Source organism: Carettochelys insculpta, chromosome 15 (genome assembly GCF_033958435.1).
Source record: "Carettochelys insculpta isolate YL-2023 chromosome 15, ASM3395843v1, whole genome shotgun sequence".
NCBI lineage: Eukaryota > Metazoa > Chordata > Testudines > Carettochelyidae > Carettochelys > Carettochelys insculpta.
Window position 1 is genome coordinate 28640521 of NC_134151.1, and position 20926 is coordinate 28661446.

Below are 20926 nucleotides of genomic sequence, written 5' to 3' on the forward strand. Positions count from 1 at the left end.
TTGAGACATTCTTTGAACTTTTAATTTATGTTTGCTTTTGTTGCTGAGTAAAACTTTTACATTTGTAGTAACAGACTAGAGCAAGGTTAGAACTGTTCCAGAAAGATCACATGCTTTGGAACACAGTGTACCACAAGATGAATTGTATTCTGCAGCGTATCTGCTACCTAGCTCTGGAAGCAGTTTTTTCAGACAACATAGTGCATAAAAGACTGAATTCATGAAATATGAAAATATTCCAGATGCTGTACACTTCTACGATATAAATAAATTAAGTATAAAACAGTTGCAAGCAGTCGCAAGCAAAGGGAACTTCTCATTTTGGTGTAATAAGCAAAATCTGTGTTTATTAGTAAGATAGGGTTGGAAAAGAATTCCATAGGTTAAGTCAAAGTTACAGAACGCTCCAGATCCCTTTTGTGAATGATTAAAGTAAGGGCAAATTAAATCGCAAGTACTTTAAGAACTTTGGGATTTTCATATTTAACCAAGTGTTTCTTTGCTACAGTGTTAGGTGGAGTTTTTTATGTGTCTTCTTAGTTAGCCTAAATAGCAGAAGCTTTTACACTGAGGTGAGCAATAATTTTTGATGAGGAACACTTCAAGAATTTAGTAAGTGATCAAGGACCATACTTTCCCATGATATTGGTGGAGCAGGTGCAGAGTCTGGGATGGAAGTTGGGTGCAGAAGGAGGCTTGGGGTCGGAGATTGGGGTGCAGGGTCTTGGAAGGGGTTTGCACAGAGGCAGGCACACAGGCAGGCTTGCAGAGGGTTTGAGTTATTACCTAGGGAAGGAGGGGGTTGGGACATGGAGCAGAGGATTTGGGTGCAGGAGGTGAAAGGTTTAGGAGGTTGTAGCCCAGGGCAGTGAACTAGCAGGGGAGGTAGCATGCCAGGTACAGGCTCTGACCAGGAGGCAATTACTCGAGGCAGCTCCCAGCCAGCAGTCCAGCAGCATCCTGCCTGCTGCACCCCCCGCACATGGTTCAAAGCAACCGGCTAAAGGAGCCATATATATCTCTGCACCACACGCCTCTTGGGGGGACCCCCCTGTGCACTGCTTGCCTTGCAAGCACTGCCCAGGTAGCAGCTATTGGCTGGCAACCATGCTTGTGGCACAGGCTGTGTGTGGAGCCCCTCCCCCCATGGGGTGCAGCACAGAGAAGTGGATGGCCCTCCACAGCTAGCCTCTTTGAGCAGTGTGCGAGGGCATTGCAGGAAGGGAACCCACCCAAGAGTCTCACTGGGACGCAAGATGGTGGAACAGCAGATCCAAAGTGTTGGATTCAGCCGCCAGGCCATGTTTTGCCCATCTCTGTGTTCCCCACACTGTAAAACAAAGCTACAGCTGCACATTGTTTGGATTTTCAGCACCAAGTGGCAGAGTCCCTCCTGCATTACAGACCTCAGCTTTCAAGCCATGCCTGCTGACTGCTAGTGACCTTCAGTATGAAGCACCAGTTAACTCGATCTAGAGACTTCCGCGCATGGACTAAAGTCATGTTAAGGGCTATGGTCATGGTGTATCTTGAGCTAACACTCCCATGGAGACAGGACCCCGCATATCCCTTTGAAATTCAGTAGGCATTATGTGACAGGAGGGCTGGAACAAGACACATTGAAGCCCTAAATTAGGTCACATTTAAGAGGCCCGATAGCATTACCAAAAATGAACTTAGCAATTTTTCTATTTAGAGCCCCGCGTAATCTGAGGCCCCAAACTGTAATTTACTTAGCTGGCAGGTAAATCTGGCTCTGGTGACAGGCTCCTCAAAAGGCACCCCTCTCAAAAGGATGAGTTGTAATATAAGCTGAAAGATATTCAGAAAAATAAAATAGCATAAAAGAAAATCTTGAATATCAGTAAAAGGACTTTAACCATCAGTGTGACTTTACTGAGTGCAGGGAAGCTATAAGGTGTGATGAATATGTTATGAACATGGAATACGTTGGTTGTCCCATTCTGAAGCTCATGCTTTTGAGTCAAGATACATTTGCTTCCTTGGTAAAACATATGAATCATAATCCAGCTTTATTCACAAGGATAGCAATATCCATCCTATGAAGGGCTGGGATCAAGCTGCCAGGGTAAAGAGGAATGAGATGATGATGGCTGTCTGCATATGAGCCTGGAACACTAAGCTAAGCTTTAAATGTTGATGGAAGGTGTCAATGATTTTTTGCCACAGAGAGTTTCCAAGGAAATATACTTTTCAGGGGTTACTCAGTGCCACAGTCAAAATCGGGTTATTTTTCATACACTTATGAAATTTTATGAATTATGTCATACCTAGTGTTTGATAAATGCCAACTAATTATTAAGAACTCTCAAAAATGAAAAATATTTAGGCCCCAGCCTTTCAGGGACAAACACCTGTGAAACTTTGCTTGCATGAATAACCCTACTCAAGTCACTGACTACTCACATAACTTACTCACATTACTTTAAAAAAAACAGGGCGGGGCAGTTCAGTAGCACTTTAAAGACTAACAAAACAATTTATTAGGTGATGAGCTTTCATGGGATAGACCCGCTTCTTCAGATCATAGCCATACCAGAACAGACTCAATATTTAAGGCACAGAAAACGAAAAATAGTAATCAAGGTGGACAGATCAGAAAAATATTATCAAGGTGAACAAATCAGAGAGTAAAGGGGCAGAAGTAGCTGGGGGAGGAGGGGCAGTCAAGAATGAGATACAGCCAAGTATGCATAAGGGCCCCTATAATGACTGAGAAAATTCCACTCCCAGTTCAAACTAGGTGTTAATGTGTCAATTTTGAATATAAAAGAGTGTTCAGCAGCCTCTCTTTCCAAACTGTTATGAAGAATTCCTCTTCAGTAAGACGCAAACTTTAAGGTCATTAACAGAATGGCCCACTCCATTAAAGTGCTGACTGACAAGTTTGTGAATCAGGAGTGTTTTTATGTCTGTTTTCTGACTATTAATTCTTTGTCTAAGAGAGTTTGAAGTCTGTCCAATATACAAAGCATCGGGGCATTGTTGGCACATGATGGCATATATGATGTTAGTTGAGGAACATGAGAATATACCCAGGATTCTGTGAATAACCTGATTAGGTCCAATAGTAACAGAGAGGAAGCCATGCTAGTCTATATACTAGCAAAACAAAAAGCAGTCAAGTAGCACTTTAAAGACTAGCAAAATAGTTTATTAGGTGAGCTTTCGCGGGACAGACCCACTTCTTCAGACCATAGCCAGACCAGAACAGGTCTGTTCTGGTCTGGCTATGGTCTGAAGAAGTGGGTCTGTCCCGCGAAAGCTCACCTAATAAACTATTTTGCTAGTCTTTAAAGTGCTACTTGACTGCTTTTTGTTCTGATTAGGTCCAGTGATGGTATCTCCAGAATAGATATGTGGACAAAGTTGGCAAGGGGCCTTGTTGGAAGGAAAAGTTCCAGGACTGGTGTTCCTGCGCTATAGGCTGTGATTGTGGGTGAGAATCCTCATAAGGTTGGGATGTTGTCTGTAGGACAGAACAGGCCTGTCGCTTAGGGCCTTCTGGAGTGTGACATCCTGATTAAGGGTAGGTTGTAGGTCTTTAATAATGCGTTGCAGTGGTTTGAGTTGGGGCCTGTAGGTAATGACCAGTGGTGTTCTATTCTTGGCTTTTTTGGGCCGATCTTGGAGTAGCTGGTCTCTGGATATTCGTCTGGCCCTGTCGATTTGTTTGTTATTTCTCCTGGTGGGTAATTCAGGTTTGTGAATATTTGGTAAAGAGCTTGTAGTTTTCAGTCTCTGTCAGTGGGATCAGAGCTAATGCAGTGGTACCTAAGGGCTTGACTATAAAAAATGGATCTAGTTACGTGTGCAGGATGGAAGCTAGAAGCGTGTAGGTAAGTATAGCGATCAGTGGGTTTCTGGTACAGTGTGGTACTGATCAGGCCATCCTTGATTTTTACTGTAGTGTCCAGGAAATTTATCTTTCGCATGGAGTAATGAAGGCATAAGTGGATGGTGGGGTGCAGATTGTTAAAGTCTCTGTGGAATTCTTGTAGAGTGTGTATACCATGGGTCCAAATCATAAAGATGTCATCAATGTATTGAAAGTAGAGGAGGGGTAGTAGGGGACGAGAGCTGAGAAATCATTGTTCCAGGTTGGCCATAAATATATTAGCATATTGTGGGGCCATGCAGGTGCCCATAGCAGTTCCACTAATCTGGAAGTATAAATTGGCCCCAAATCATAAATAATTGTGTGTGAGAACAAAGTTACAGAGGTCAGACACCAGATTGGCTGTGGTGACATCAGGGATGGTATTCCTGATCGCTTGTAATCCGTCCTCGTGTGGAATATTAGTGTACAGAGCCTCTACATCCATGGTGACAAGGATGGTGTTGTCAGGAACTTTTCTGATGTTTTGTAATTTCCTCAGGAAGTCAGTGGTATCTGGTAGATAGCTGGGAGTGTTGGTGGCATAGGGTTTGAGGAGGGAGTCTGCATAACTGGGTAGTCTGGTGGTAAGGGTGCCAATACTCGAAATGATAGGGTGTCCAGGGATTCCAAGTTTGTGGATTTTGGGAAGTAAATAGAATAATCCAGGTTGGGGCTCGGATGGTGTGTCTGAGTGAATAAGGTTCTGAGTAGCAGCAGGGAGTTCCTTAAGTAGTTGTTGTAATTTCTTCTGGAATTCCAAAGTGGAATTAGCGGAGAGAGGTCTGTAAAATTTGGTGTTGGAGAGTTGTCTGGCTGCCTCCTGTTCATAGTCTGACTTATTCATGATGACAACAGCACCCCTTTTGTCAGCTGGTCTGATTATAATGTCTGGGTTATTTTTGAGACTCTGGACAGTATAGCATTCAGCATAGTTGAGATTGTTTCTCATTTGGTATTGTTTGCGTATAATGTCAGTCTGAGCACAGTTGCGGAAGTATTGTATGTAGAAATCCACACTTTCACTACGACCATCGGTGGCGTCCAGATAGAGTTCTTCTTTTGGTGTCGGTTGGGGGGGGTGTCGAGAGAGTCCGACTGTTGTTCATAGGTATGTTGGAATAATTCCTTTAGATGGAGGTGGCGAAAAAAGGCTTCAAGGTCACCACAGAATTGTATTGAGTTCATGGAGGAAGTGGGGCAGAAAGAAAGACCCCGGAATAAGAGAGAGACTTCTGCTGGGCTGAGCTGGTAGCTGGAAAGATTAACAATATTGTTAGTTGAAGTGTCATTGTTGTAGTTGTAGTATCCTGAGGTATGAAATAATTTAGAAAATTTATTCTCTTTTCTTTTTTGTAGGAAGTGAAAGTGTGTTTTATTAATTTCTTGTCTAGTACAAGTAAAGCCTTGTTCTGTGGGGTCTTGCATGGATGCCTGGTTGTTATCATCTTTTGTTTATTGTAAAGGATTTTGACCAGGTGACTCCTCAGTTTCTTAGAGAGCATGTGGCATAGATGCTCGCTATAGTCGATGTAGTACATTGATTGTAATGGGCTTTTTCACGGTCAGTCCCTTAGGTACAATGTCCGTTTTGATGTAATATGTTTTGATAGTACATAGACTAGCATGGCTGTCTCTCTGTTACTATTCACATTACTTCCAATATGTGCTTGCCAGATCAGTCCTTAATTTTTGCAACCTGTTCACCCATTAATTTCTTTCATATATTTAGAGAAAAAATTGTCTTCAAAGAGCATTTTGTCCAATACATAAGTGAATTCTGGTGGCAGTATATGTTTCAGACAAGCAAAGTTATTTTCTTGAAATATATTTTGCTTTATTGTGCAAAATTAAGATGAAGTACTTTTAACCTTCATTTAGGTGCATAAAATGAAGTTTGTAAGAAACTTATTCTACAGGAAGTTTTGCATGTTATGCAACTGCAAGTCACACCTCAGAAGAAAACGAAGCACCTTGTGACAGGGTGGCTAACCAGCTCTGGTAGAAAAAGGGTTAAAAACAGCCCTGGAAGAGGGCTATTCTGGGAACCAATCAGAGTCCAAAAGAGCTATATAAAGGAGGTGGCTGGCCAGGATGAACATACACACTTGCTCCAGCCCTGGAGGGACAGGGACTTAGCTGCTTGCTAGAGCTGGGTACCACAGACAGAGCAGTGCTGGGAAAAGGCAGGGTGAGCCAGGGGAGCTCTGGACAGGCAAGCCCCAATGACATTTTAATATTGAGATAAATCCTTGACATTTGATTTTATCTCGCAGTGTAGACACAGCCTGAGACAAGCCCTGAGGGTACTAGGGCAGCAGAGAGGCAGCCAGGGCAGCGGAAGGCAGCAGGCTCAAGCCCTTGCTGATTATGAGCAGCCGTTTCAGACTGAAGTTTGCCCCCGAGGTAAGGGGCTAGATGAAGACAGGCATTGGATCACTGAAGAAGGGTGAGTATAGGGGTTCCCTGGGAGGAGAGGACACCAGAGTGTGTGGCACTGCAGTAGGGCAGTACCCTGAAAGAAGGGCTCCGTAGTAAGGGAGGAAGGCGGGTCTTTTTATAATTTGGAGAACAAGCTGCTTGGCAACAGCAGGTGAGACACCAGCCAGAAGAGGGTGCTCCAGAGGCTGGGTGAGCTAATTCCCATGTGACCAGCAGGAGGTGCCATGATGGTGAGACACGCCCATTAGACACCTAGAAATTGTGTGTAAATAAAGTACATTAAAATAAAAGATTGAAAGATTTTGTCATAGGGAGCTGGACCAAAATCCATCTGGTCCAGTATCAAGTCTTGCAACAGTGACTAAGGACAGGTGACCCAGAGGAATGAAAGAATAGGTAATCATCAGTTTTTGTTACCATTCCCAGCTTCTGGCAAACAGAAGCTAGGGACACCATCACTGACCATCCAGGCTAACAGCCATTGATAGACCTACCCTCCAAGAACGTATGCAATTCCTTTTTGTATGTTTTGAGCCAGTTAGTTCCTTGGCTGCTTCCAGTATTTGGTGTCTCAGAAGCAATCAGATTACTTGGCACAGGTGCCATCTTCCCCTCTAGCTGGGAGTGCTTTGACCTCCCTCCCTTGTCCCTCAGGCTCTGCCCCATCCTGCCTCTTCCTGGCTCTTCCCACTCCTATTCCACCTCTTCTCCTAAGCCCACACCCTGCCTCTTCCCCACCTCCTCCCCCAAGTGCACTCTGTCTCCAATCCTCCACCCTCCCTCCTAGAGCGTGGGAGGCACTGGGAGGGATGGGGAGAAGTTGGTCATCAGGGCCACCAGCAGGAGGGAGGAATTTGGCTGCCAGTGGGAGCTGAGCTAATTTTTCCACAATTTTTCCCTGGGGTGTTCCAGCCTTGGAGCATCTGCAGAACTGGTCCCTATGCTACTTGGTCAAAGTGACCCAGAAGGAAAGGTAGGAAATGGAGTTTGCATGTCCCTTTTTCCAAAAACCAGTCCAAAGTTATGTGATCTCTCTCAGATTTGTGCACTGCCTGCAGCCATTTCAGATACGCTTTGAATAGCACTGTGGCTATGGTGACAGTTTTTAATCTTTTTTTCCCCCCATCTTACTTTGAAAAAGCCTTCAAACGTTTTCCAGCAAATTTTGTAGTACTGTGAACATCCCTATTGATGCACTGTAGGTGCTCGTGTGTCATAGAAGATATCTTGCTCTCAAAATATCCAGCTCACTAATTTCCTCAAAGTATAGACATATCAGTGAAGAAAGTAGCCAGCCAAATTCTTTGAGGGCTTACATCTATTGACCCTGTGCACAACAGAGAATTTAGTCTTCAATCTCTGTATTTTGAGACTTTGTGTTCTTTTGACTGCTCCTGACCAGAATACTATGTAAGAGAGACAGGGTGGGTGAGATGATATCTTTTGTAGAACCAACTTATGGCAGTGAGAGACACAAGCTTTCAAGTTTAGTTTGGGTATATCTACACAGCAGCCTTATTCTGAAATAAACTGTTCAGCAATAGCTATTTCGAATTCATTCTGGGGAGTAAGGGTATTTCGAAGTTGGGCGCGTATTTCAAAGCGCCCACATCTAGATTGCCTCTCAGCACCTCAAAGTTGGCAGCTTCAAAATTCGCGTGGGTACCATTATGCTAATGAGTCACTGCATATGTATGGCAGTATCTCATTGATATTTCTCAAGTCCATGTCATTTCCCTGCCCCCTTCAAAGAAGAGGGCTAGTGCAGACATGGCCAAACAGATGCATTTTGAAATAGCACTTAGCTACTTTGAAATACGTCATCCACACACAGAGAGCCTATTTCAAAATAGAGCCACTGGACGTACTGTGGCTTATTTTGAAATAGGTGCAATCACTGTCTTAACAGCACCTATTTCAAAATGGGCTCTAGTCCTCATGAAGTGAGTTTTACCAATTTTGAAATAAGACAACTGCTATTTTGAATTTATTTCAAAGTAATGACTGTGTTGTGTAGATGCTAGGATGGTTATTTCAAAATAACTGTGCAGTGGAGACCTGCCCTTGAAAGCTTGTCTCTCTCTCTCCCTACTGGGAGTGACTAGCAACCACAGGCTATACCACAATACTACTAATCCTGGAACTCTTCCTTGCAACAAGCCCCGTTGCCAAAATTGTTCACATATCTATTCTGGAGATACCATCACTGGACCTAACCACGTTAGTTACAGAATCATTGGCACATTCTCACGTTCCTTAACTAATGTCATATATGCCATCATGTGCCAACAGTGCCCACACCCTTTGTATGTAGGACAGACTGCAAACACTCTTCGCCAAAGGATAAATGGACATCAAAAATCTCCAGATACACAAACCTGTCAAGCCACCACTTTAATGGAGTGGCCCATTCTGTTAAAGACCTGAGAGTTTGTGTTCTGCACAAAAGAGACTTTAACAACCATCTACAGAGAGAACGTTCAGAGCTAACATTCATATTCAAATTCAACACATTAACAGGCTGTTTGAACAGGGACAGCAATTACCTGATCCATTATAAGGACTCTTTTACATACTTTGAAGTTTGACCTAACCCTTACTTCCCCACCCCTCACACACACCCCTTGCTCTTCCATCTGAGTTGCCAGCAATGATAATTTTTTTTTCTGATTTGTCAACCTTCATAGCAATTTTTGGACCTCTGTGCTTTATGTATTGAGTCTGTTCTGGTAGGCCTGTAAATCTGAAGAAGTGGGTCTGTCCCACAAAAACTCATCACCTCATAAATTATTTTGTTAGTCTTTAAAGTGCTACATGACGGCTTTTTTGTTTTGATATGTCTATACTGGGGAAATAAGTCAATTTCAGGTGCTCAGTTCTAGATATGACATTTGCATAGCTAGAATCAATGTATCAGAATCAATATTTCCTTAGTGAAGACTTAGCCTCTATAGTCTCACATCAACCTCCCTTACTCCACGCAATAGCATGGAGTATAGGGGCCGACTGCTGACCCCAAAGATCAACTTTGCCACATCTTCACCAGACTCACAATATCAAACTCTAGAAGATCAACCCTGACTGGGCAGATCTTCCACTTAGTATAGATAAGCCCTTTATGTCCAATCCCAGTCTTATTTATACCCATATAAACGAAGAGCAAATCCATTAGACTCAATGGACTTAACCAGTTTAAAACCAGTCTGACTGAGAACTCTGCCTATCTGTACATATAAAGCAGCAGATATGAAATAACCCAGCTACGCAATGATTGTATTGGCCATCTCTGAGTACAGGTGCACAAAAAGGGATCCATTTCATGCATCATTATCAAATTGTTGGAATGGCTTTTCAAAGTATGTAGGCTCAGCACAAAGAAAACGAGAGGGTAACGTGTAAATGCTGGAGTAGCAGATGGAGCTAGAGTCATTTGCACCAACTGATGAGCTGGCCAGTTGTGCGGTTACTGCACAAGGTATCTAATCTATGCATTAGCATTAATAGTATCGCACAATGTAGGTAACATAATATTGCTGTTCATTTTCTTTGTGCTGAGGTCCACCTTTATAAGACGTTGCAATAAGTTGATAATAAATGTGCACAATCTACTCTGATGGAAGAATATTTATTTACACAAGCTAAAGGTTTGGTCCTAAGACACCTTAACTATAGCATATGGCATCTTAGGAATGCACAGTGTTTTACAGAGCGCATAGATTAGCCCCAGGATTTTACTGTCTAAATTGGCAGGCCTTGTACAAGCAAAGGGAGGGGTTGAGCAGACAATCATAGCTAATCAGCAACTAAAGAACTCCTAAAAAAGATGGGTTTCAATTGGCACAATATTCTTAATAGTGCCTTGTAAAATGCTGTAGCTGGAGCAAAACGTTCTTTAAATTGAACAAGAGATACTAGGAAGATTTCTAAAGGGTTTGAATATACATAAAGCATGGCAAGTAGCTCTTTAAGAGATATTTAATAGAGCTGTTGATTAATTGCAGTTAACTCATGCAGTTAACTCAAAAAATTAATCATGTTTAATTGCACTGTTAAAAATAGAATACCAATTAAAAGTTATTAAATAGTTCGGATGTTTTCTACAATTTTTAAATACATTGATTTCGGTTACAGTTCAGAATACAAACTATACGGTGCTCGCTTCGTATTATTTTCTGACAAGTATTTGCATTCCAAGAAAGAAGAGCATTTTCCAGTTGTTCTCATACAAGTACTATGCTGCAATCTCTCTTTATCATGAAATCAACTTACAAATGTTGATTTTTTTTTTTTTGTTACATAGCTGCACTTATATATTTTAAACCCTACAAGCCCACTCAGTCCTACTTTTTGACTGGCTAGCTAATCGCTAAGGCAAACAAGTTTATTTACATTTATGGGAAGTATTGCTTCCTTTTACAATATCACCTGAAAGTGGGAACAGGTGTTTGCATAGCATTTTAGTAGCCAGTGTTGCAAGGTATTTATATGCCAGATATGCTTAACGTTCATATGCTCCTTCATGTTTTGGCCACCACTACAGAAGACATGTTTTCATGCTGGTGATACTTGATTAAAAAAAAACGTTACTTATATTTGTGACTGACCTCCTTCAAGGAGAATTGTATGTCTCCTGTTCTGTTTTATCCTCATTCTATCATGTATTTCATATGATGGCAGTCTCAGATGATGACCCAACACTTTGTTTAAGAACACTTAGTAGACACTTAGAGTACTTTTCTCCCCCACCTTCTGTCCTATCTAGCAGATTGATTGGTTTTTATTTCATTTTTTCTTTCTGTTAAATTCTCTTCATCTCAGTTTTCCTTTATTAGAATTTTCCAGATCTCAAGAAGTAGGTCTGACCCGTGAAAGCTCATCACCTAATACATTATTTTGTTAGTCTTAAAAGTGTTATAGGATTGCTTTTTTGTTTTCTATATTTGCAAGTTCAACTTTCATGATAGAGATTGCATGACAGTACTTGTATGAGATGAATTGAAAAATACTTCCTTTGTTTTTTTACAGAGCAAGTATTTGTAAACAAATATAAATATGAAGTGAGGACTGCCCATGTGCATTGCATGTTGTAATTGAAATCAATATATTTGAAAATGTAGAAAGCATCCAAAAATAGTTATATAAATGGTATTCTATTTGGCTGTGTCTGCACTACGTTCTCCTTTTGAAAGGGGAATGCAAATGAATGAGAATTGGAAAAAAATCGGAAGAAGGGTTCTTTCGAAAAAGGTTTTTTTTTTCTCTGAAGGAATCCAGCCTACACTGCTGTTTTTGCTTCCAGAAAAGCCACTTCTGGAAGCACAATCACATGAGAATATGCAAATGAAGCACAAGATATGTAAATCCACACTTCATTTCCATTTTCAGTCTTGCTCATTTGGATTCCCCTTTTGAGTGGGGAATATAGTGTAGATGTAGCCTTACTGTTTAACAGTGCAATTAATCCCAGTTATCATAGTTAATTTATAAATCACCTGAGAGCCCTAATATTTACATATCTACATATTGCATTTTTGACATGACACTTTATAGGATTTCAGTCTGCTCCTTTACTTCTCCTGTGAATGCCTCTCATAAGTAGGAAAGTTCTGGGAAACACAAAGAGGGCAAAAAGAACTGGCAAAAGCGTAATGGCCGTGCTCACACCCCCAGGACTTTGGAAATGGTTCATTGGACACTGTGATTTGTGATTACCAGACAGCTCATCATCCCAGAGAATTGTACGTACCCCTGTACTGACACTTAAAAGTTGAGTATTCTCCAGCAGTCCAGTGTTACCAATGAAAGAACTGAGTCCTGAGTGCCTCGCTAATCTCTTATTATTGCTCTAGAACCTCTGTAATCTGGGACCCTTGGGAAACAGGCTATGCCAGATTCTGGAATTTTCTAGACCATTGGGTGTTGATGTATACTTTTTGTTTTGAAGGTGAAAATAAAAACACTTTGAAAAGTACTCAATTTTTATGTCATGTGTAACATGGACAGCAACACATACAGTGTTTGGGAGGGAGGAAGGGAGAGCGCAGGAACATGCAGGAGGTGGAGGTGTGGAGTCTGGGAGGGAGGTAGTGCTGGAGCTTGATAGGGTGGGAGTGCAGGATCTGGCGTGGAGGAGAGGGTGTGTGAGGAGGATGGGGGTGCAGGGTCCATGCGCAAGGTGGAGGGACGCTTATCAGGTACCTCATTCTCCATGGCACACATCACTCTGTGCTCCCTGCTACTCTTAGGCATCACCCTCCGTTGCTAAGGGAGAAGCAGGGGGAAAAGCCTCCAAATGAGCACTTCACTGTGCCAGACAGGGTGCATGACAGCAGAGAGAAACACTTCCTTCTCCCCACCAGGGTTTGAACCACAGGATTTCTCTGATCACAGACCTCTGGATGAGGGAGGTTCAGCGTATTTTACTGAGAGTTCTAGACCAGTTATTAGATCGGGGTCAGCAACCTTTCCGAGGCAGAGTGCCGAAATTCACCCTTTGGACCTCTATGTACGCTCTGATTGTGGGTGATACTTTTTAAAGTCACTAGGGCTACGTCTACACGTGCAGCCAACATCGAAATAGCTTATTTCGATGTTGCGACATCGAAATAGTCTATTTCGATGAATAACGTCTACACGTCCTCCAGGGCCGGCAACGTCGATGTTCAACTTTGACGTTGCTCAGCCCAACATCGAAATAGGCGCAGCGAGGGAATGTCTACACATCAAAGTAGCACACATCGAAATAGGGATGCCAGGCACAGCTGCAGACAGGGTCACAGGGCGGACTCAACAGCCAGCCGCTCCCTTAAAGGGCCCCTCCCAGACACAGTTGCACTAAACAACACAAGATACACAGAGCTGACAACTGGTTGCAGACCCTGTGCCTGCAGCATAGATCCCCAGCTGCCGCAGAAGCAGCCAGAAGCCCTGGGCTAAGGGCTGCTGCCCACGGTGACCATAGAGCCCCGCAGGGGCTGGAGAGAGAGCATCTCTCAACCCCCCAGCTGATGGCCGCCATGGAGGACCCAGCAATTTCGACGTTGCGGGACGCGGATCGTCTACACGGTCCCTACTTCGACGTTGAACGTCGAAGTAGGGCGCTATTCCTATCTCCTCATGAGGTTAGCGACTTCGACGTCTCGCCGCCTAACGTCGAAGTTAACTTCGAAATAGCGCCCGACGCGTGTAGATGCGACGGGCGCTATTTCGAAGTTGGTGCCACTACTTCGAAGTAGCGTGCACGTGTAGACGCAGCTTAGGAGTCCTACTTACAACAGCTTCATTAATAAATCTTCATTTAGGTGGTGGTTGGTAGCATTAGCTGGTCTTTTATTAATCCACTGGTGGCGTGGCTTTGAGCAAGCTCCAAGCTTCGTGGGGAAGAATGGTGGGGCTGAGCTCCCACCTCGCATGCTAATGAAAATTTGCACATGTGCTGCTCTTGACACCCTTGCCAGGGGTTGCTGAATCCTATACTAGATGAAACATCTGGCTTTCTAAATTCCACATCACAGGGTTAGACCATTCAGGGAGGCATTGTGGGCAATTATATTCACAGGTGAACTAGTCTCTCTTTCTCTCTCTTTCTCAGTGGTACACTAGAAAACCTTGGTTTGTGGTTAGTTAGGAAATAAAACTGTGAAACCTGACTACCAGATGCGACTGTGCATATTTGGTATCACTGCTGATCCATCTGCTAATTATTTGGCGTAGGTTCTATCTGAAAGGGAACTCAGGAGAGACACTAATAATAGCAAGAATGCCAGTAGCTACCCTGCTTTCAAAGACCTATGGTGGAGGTCAGGGTGTTACGTACACATCTTTGATCAGACAAGCCGACTGCTGTTTGAGCGTTTCTGAAAGGTTACCGAGATAAGAAGCATGGGCTGTAACAGCCTTGTTGCTAGAGTTTTCTGTATTACACAAACACTTACCTTTTGCTTCTCATATGTGTTAATTGTGGAGCCCTCACATCTTGACACCATCGCTTTAATCTCCGTTGTCTCTTTGCATGTCTGTGTGTTTCTGTTGGTTGCTGTTGTGCTCTGCCAGTCATGCTAAATGTTAATGAAATATTGGCGTGAATCCAAACTTTCCTCTGCCAGGCAAGTTCTTTCTGTACAGAGCACCTGATTAGTGGCTTGGTCAAGTTGTGGGAATGTTTGTTTCTTGCGCTGTTTAACACTAAGTGATTTACATGGTGGTGTTTATCAAACTTTGAATACGTAAGCAGTCTGTATTTTTATCTGTTTTAGCGCAATCAAACCTGGGAGACGGTAATTAGCTATGGATCAAGTAATAGCATCATTTTTCCCCGGTTATTTTTATTCTGTGATGTGCTTGGTTTCCCTTTTTTTTTTTTCTAATTCAGAAAACAGATCTTTTTGAGAGTGATATTTAGCCAAAATGTGTCCCACAGTGAACTGAAAAACTCAGCTGAGTGCACTAAGTATGGGTATATTTATCTGTGCATCACGGAAATAATTGTACTTACTTCCCTGTGCTATTTTATTGGCTGTCTTCTGAAAAAGCCAGCCGGCTACAACAGGACCAGAAGACCCACCTCAGTTATACGGCATCATTGTGCTGTATCTTTTTTCTTTTGTCTTTCCTTTTCTTTGCTGAGCGTAGCCAACCAGCTCAACTACTACAACTACACTTGAGCCTCTTTAATCCGGCAGCCTTGTGAACTAAAGCATGCTGAAGTCTGGAATTTTCCAGACCAGGGATGATTGCCATAATGAAGGGCCCTGGGGGTTGAGGGTGCAGGGTCTCGGAGGGAGGCAGGGTGCGGGGGCATGCTGCAGGTGTGGGGCCTGGGAGAGTGGGAGTTTGCAGAAGCGAGCTGGGGATTCGGGGTCTGGGAGGGAGAAAGTGGGGAATGTGCTTGGGAGGGTGCAGACTCGGAGGGAGGGAGGGTGGGAGTGTGCTTGGGATGGAGGTGGATGGTCTGGAAGGGAGAGACAATGCAGGACCGTGCTGCAGGTTGGAGTTCAGGGTCTGGGAAGGAGGGTGCAAGAGTAGGATATTGGTGTGAGGAGGTTGGGGGTAGGGCACATACCTGGCATCCCTCTCCCGGAGGCGCGCACAGCTCTGCACCCCCTTCCAGTCCCAGGCACCACTGCCCTTTGCTGCTATGGAAGTGGTAGTGGGGAAATCTCCATACCAGTGCTTTGCTGTGCTGCCCATTCCCCCAGCTGGCAGGAACAGGAGGTGGCACCACACCAAGCTGCTTCCTCCTCTACCTGCCAGGGCCTGAAACACGGGTGTTTCCTCATCAGGGACACCCAGATTACCCAGGTGCAAGTGTGCTTCTCATTTCTTCCTGTTCCAAAGGACAGAGTTTGATTTTTGCAGGTCAGTTAAAAACACTCTTTTCTTCCTGATTACAACAAGAGTCAAGGGGAAGCTTGTGGAAAGAAACCTGACCCTTTGTCTGAGACTTCTGACCCATCACACTGCAGCCACAGATTGTCATTTGTTTTGGCAAAGGCCCCTGGCTGGCTGTGGGAAATATCGTGCAAACTTTGCAGGGAGTTTGGGAAATCCTCACCCAAAATATAGGCTATACTGGATACAAAAACAAGAATTGGTGCAACATCCCAAAGTCTTTTCTAAAATAGCATTTTTTGTAGTACGTCATCTAGGACCTTTGTCCATGAGGATTTGGCCTCCATACATTAATCTGTTATGCTGATAATTCCTAGCCTTCCACTTCTCCAGATTGTTGTGGCAATTAAACAGTTAATGTCTCAGTGCTTTGGAGACATAAAGCTCTAGAAACATTCAAAGTTGTTATAATTTACTGCACCAAAGCAGCTCGTGAAGTGTAGCCTAGACGCAGGATTGTTACTGTAGGGTTGCTTCTGAATGCTGAACATTGATTTTTTTTTAGGTGCCAGAATTGATTTTTGCTTTAGAAGAAAGAGCACTGAAGTATTTGATAAAACCCACACACATAAAAACGCAAATTGCGTGGACTTTTCTTTCAAACAAATGTACTGTACCAAAAAATTAAAAAAAGAAAAAATGTCAACTGTTGGGCCTTTCATACCGTACGCTGTTTTGGAAAATTACTGTAATTGTCTCTGAATGGAAGCTCTAACTCTGACTAGAATATGACAGATGACATATGTGCACTTTGCAAACTCTCTAGACAAATGCTCTGTCATTACTATTATTCTTGCTAATATTTAATACCTCCCAGTACGTTATCCAGCTTAACTTAGTAACGAAAGCAAAGGCAAGTGCCCACCTACATCCTTTAATGAGAGCCCTACCAATCAAAAGCCGTGTCTATACTACAGCTTTTAGTCGACAAAAGTGGTCTTCTGTCAGTAGAACTCAGGGAGCATCCACACCACAAATGTGTTCTGTCGAGAAATTGTCAACAGAACACGGCAGTTCCCTCCTGTTGAAGACATAATGCTTCTGTCGACAAAAAAAAAAGTAGCGTAGATGCTCGGGTGAGGTGCGTTCTGTCGATAGAGGAGTCCTCCATGACATTGGCCACCTGTAGCCAGGAGACACTCTGTCCACCGCAAGCAGAGCTCAATGCTCTGCCCCTCAGCCAGCCTTAAAGGTACAGGAGCCCTGGAAACCCCATACCAGGAAGCAGGAAGCATGTGAGAAGCCCAGCCAGCATATGTGCCTGCAGTCTGCTCTCAGCCACCCCCTGCAGCTGTTACAGGTGAATGTCTGCCTCCCTTTCCACCAGGGATGTCCCACACCCCACCAGAGAGTTGGGAGAGTAGCCCCAGGACACACTCCTTGCTAGGAGGTGGCATGTCCCATCCTGGATGGACTGCTAAGTCCAGGACCTGCTCAGCCTCTGGGCTGAAAAAACCGTGCTGCTTGACCTGGCTGCTAAAAGAAGGAATACCCTTGGCTACAGCTAGGTCACAACAGCCCTGGCAGCCTGAGGACACTCCTCCCAGACCATGGAGCAGCCGCGGGTGAAAATTAAGGAGCTGTGACAGGTATACCCAGGCCCAGGACGAAGGCCGCAGGTCAGGGGCACGATGGCCAAGCTGCCCCTACCACCAGGAGCTACATGAGCTCCTCCAGGTGGACGACTCTCCTCCCCTGCCACACGAGGCCCCTGGACACATCTGGGGATGCCCTCGCCCTAGAGCCGGAGTCCCTGACGATGGGGGTGACACCACATCCCTGGCCAGCAAGGGGACTCTTGTGATCAGCCCGGAGTCAGGCCCCGTCTCCAGGCAGCACACCTCCAGGGCCTCGCCAGACCTTTTCAAGGTACCTGCCAGTGAGTACCCCATGGGGAGGGGCAAGGCGGGGGCATGGTGCGATCCTCACTAGGTCATCTCAGCCAGGGTGCCACCCCATGAACCCTGCACTTGCACATGTGTGCAGGGTGCTGTGTTCCACCCAGTCTTACCTCTCAGCTGCAAGGCACAGGCACTGGCCCACTACCAGACCCACTGGAGGCCAACAGGGCCCCAGGGCCCTGGGTGGAGCTGCCTGCCCCTAACATGGCTGGAGGTGGGACAGTCACACGGGCACGGGCCTGACCCAGCACACCACCAGGGACTGCGACCCTCCATTGATAGGCATGCCTGCAGGACACAGGCAGTACGTGCACCCATGGACAGGGCCTCGAGCTACCTAGGTGTGGCAGGGAGAGGGCCCCGGGGTCCATCTGGAGGGAAGGACTCATCGTCTCTCCTCCCTGCCTCCCTTCCAGCTGGACCATCAGAGGCTCAGGCCAGCCCTACCTCTATGCCAGGACCAGCCATCCCCCAGGAGGATCTGGAGCTGGAGCCAGAGTCAGAGCCAGGTGCACCCGCCTACAGGGCCACTGGTGCCAGGATGCAGCGCAGCTCCACAGTGGCGTGGGCGGCCCCAGGGATAGAGGCCAAGGAGGACCAGGGAAGCCTCGGGCGGGTCACTGACATAACGGAGCGGTGGCTGAGTGCTGACCATGCACGGTGGGCAAGGGACTGGGAGTGGCAGGCATGGGCATGGGACCAGCCGATGTCCCACGTAGACCACCACTGCCAACTGGTGGGACCAGCTGGACCAGCCACCCGTGCCCACTGCCCCCCCTTCTCTCACCGCCCCCTCACCACTGGCCCTGCTCTTCCTGCTCCTGCTGCCCTTCCCCCACCAGGACTCCCCCTAGCTGTCGTGGACCTTGCCTGATGAATCCTGTCCTCAACTGCCCCCTCTGCCACTCCCAACCCTTCCCACTGCCTCTGCCAAGCCCAATCCCCCTGCCCCCCAGACCACCATAGGGGAGCCTCGCTTTGCTATGGCCCCTCCCAAGCCATACCTCCCCATGCCACTGACCCCAAACCAGCCCTAACAGGGACCCCAAACCCACAGCTGCAGGGGATGCAGTGGACAGCGCCACTCGGGGTCCTGCTCCTCCGTGGGTTTGTGGTCCCCCCACCTCCTCCCTAGACTGAGGTATGCCACTCCTGTTCCAATGCCTGACCACATAGTACATAGTGTGGCCCCCTTGCGCTTTGTAAGTTGTTCCTATTCACGCACGCCGGCACTTCGAAGTTGCCACAGGGGAAAATTAGCCTAATGAAGTGCTGCGTATTCACCCCAGCACTTCATCAGTTGTCTCCAGTAACCCTGACTACCATGCCCCCTTTGAAGGTGGGGGCAAGTGTAGACCCAGCTTTTGTGTGTGGAAAGCCCCTTGCATGGTGTCAGCATGAACCAAAGGATATGTGAATAGACAAATGGCTAAAGGACTGGGTGGTAGCCTTCACCTGAATCCCCCTGTGCTTGCGGGAAGAGTGCAGATTACACAGGCATCATTAACATTGGCAATCTGTGCCTTTTCAGTGTTTCATCAGCAACTTTAATATTCTTCTCCTGTGTTCTTTAGCAGATCATTACAACTATTAACATTCAAAATTAGAAGCATCAAACCTCTGAGCCCATTTGCTGGCTTTCTGTTTGTCCACAGGCCTGGGTTTACAAATGGTCCAGATCAGGGTCGAGAGGCCCCAACCATATACTTGTAGAGGCTCACCACTTCCCTGTCAGTGCCACTACTTTTGACCTTTGACTTTGTCATTTTTCATTTGTTATTGCCCTTTGCAACTGGCTGATTTTTCCAGTGAATAGGCCGACCTGCCACGGCACCCAGGATCTGTAGTCATTACTGGGCTTGTGATAGCTAAGAATATATATCCTAAAAAAGACTGCTGTGTTTTCCATGTGTCAGAAATCTTAACCATTCAGTTAGTACCAACAACAGTGGAGTAATGTAAAATACATTTTTGTATTTTTGCTGTTTATCTGTTCCTGAAATTTGTGGTGTAATCCATCCATTCAGGAATGATTATTTAATGTTTACAAATGACCCCTGTGGCTGTGTAAATTATTCCCTGTTTATACAATAACCCACTTGCTAGAAGTTCTATAGCTGCTGCTGTTTTTTTATTTTGTTTTGTTTTGTTTTTGGTGTAGAGGCCGCAGGAGATGAGTGTTGAGTAGAAAAAGCTTTTTAGTGCTAATAAAAGGCATACATTTATGAGACTGGGATTTATGTTTACAGGGAAAGGATTTTATTAAAGCCTTCCTTCAATTTCCAATGTCAACCTAGATTGGAAAAAACATTAAATATTTGCCACTTTAAAATCTGCATTTCGATAGATGGTATTACAAATTCCTGTTGCAGTGAGTTTATTACCTTAAAATATTTTGTGTGAAATTTGCAGATTAGCCCTCAAAAATATTGCATTTCATATGATACTGATCAGTAGGTTAAATCATGTGTTTACAGTTCTGTATTTTACACAATCTTAGACATGAATAGTGTTCATGTTACACAATTGCAGTGTGTACATAATTTTAAACCGAATTAAATATAAATTGATCTTTGTTTTATACAAAATGTTATACTTCTTATTCTTATATTACCATATACGTGTGCAGGATCTATCCACAAACCCTCTCCCTACAGACAGGGAAGCACATTGATGTTTATTGGCCAAATTAAAACCTAGATCCAGATCCACCCTTCTGTGTGTAGGGAAGTGCCTTCTGGACTTGAGAGATCCTTGCAACAGGGTGAGATTCTTTCTTTGGGCAGCTGGTAGCTTCCTTTTCTACTGTTCTGATGGGGGAGCAGGTTTGAAATATGGTCCAGCAAGGCACTGAATCAGCACCTGTGCCTCTCTTTGCCAGCTTGGCCGTGTGCCTCTGGATCTACTGCTTTAGGGGATACAACAGTAGTGTCCAAGTTCCTAACTGGGCAGAGGTTGCAGGTAGCTTGTACCACTGCAATCCTGCCCCAGATAGATTTCCCGCCTCCAGTAGCAGGCCCATATGCAGGAAATTCTGTGGGTAGATGCTTTTCTTGTACATGGGGACTGCAGTTTTTTGAAACATAAAGGCGTTCAGAACAGTTGTGCAATGTGTGCAGAAGAGAGGTTAATGAAACATTAGAGTGGAAACAGTGGCTGGTAAAATAATTTTGTTATACTAAATGTTTACACAATGATAAAGATTTCATAGAAATCACCTTCTTGGATCTTGTAATATCATCCCAAGTAGTAGGTGTCCTTCAGTCTGCACAGACTATGGATCACGCCCTTTAAA

The 20926-nt window shown here is 44.8% G+C and overlaps 1 protein-coding gene across 1 annotated transcript in view; it reads left to right on the top strand.

Annotated features, from left to right (window-relative positions):
- SPOCK1 (SPARC (osteonectin), cwcv and kazal like domains proteoglycan 1) overlaps positions 1–20926 on the top strand; it is a 610788-nt gene that overhangs the window by 345603 nt on the left and 244259 nt on the right. The window lies entirely within an intron of this gene.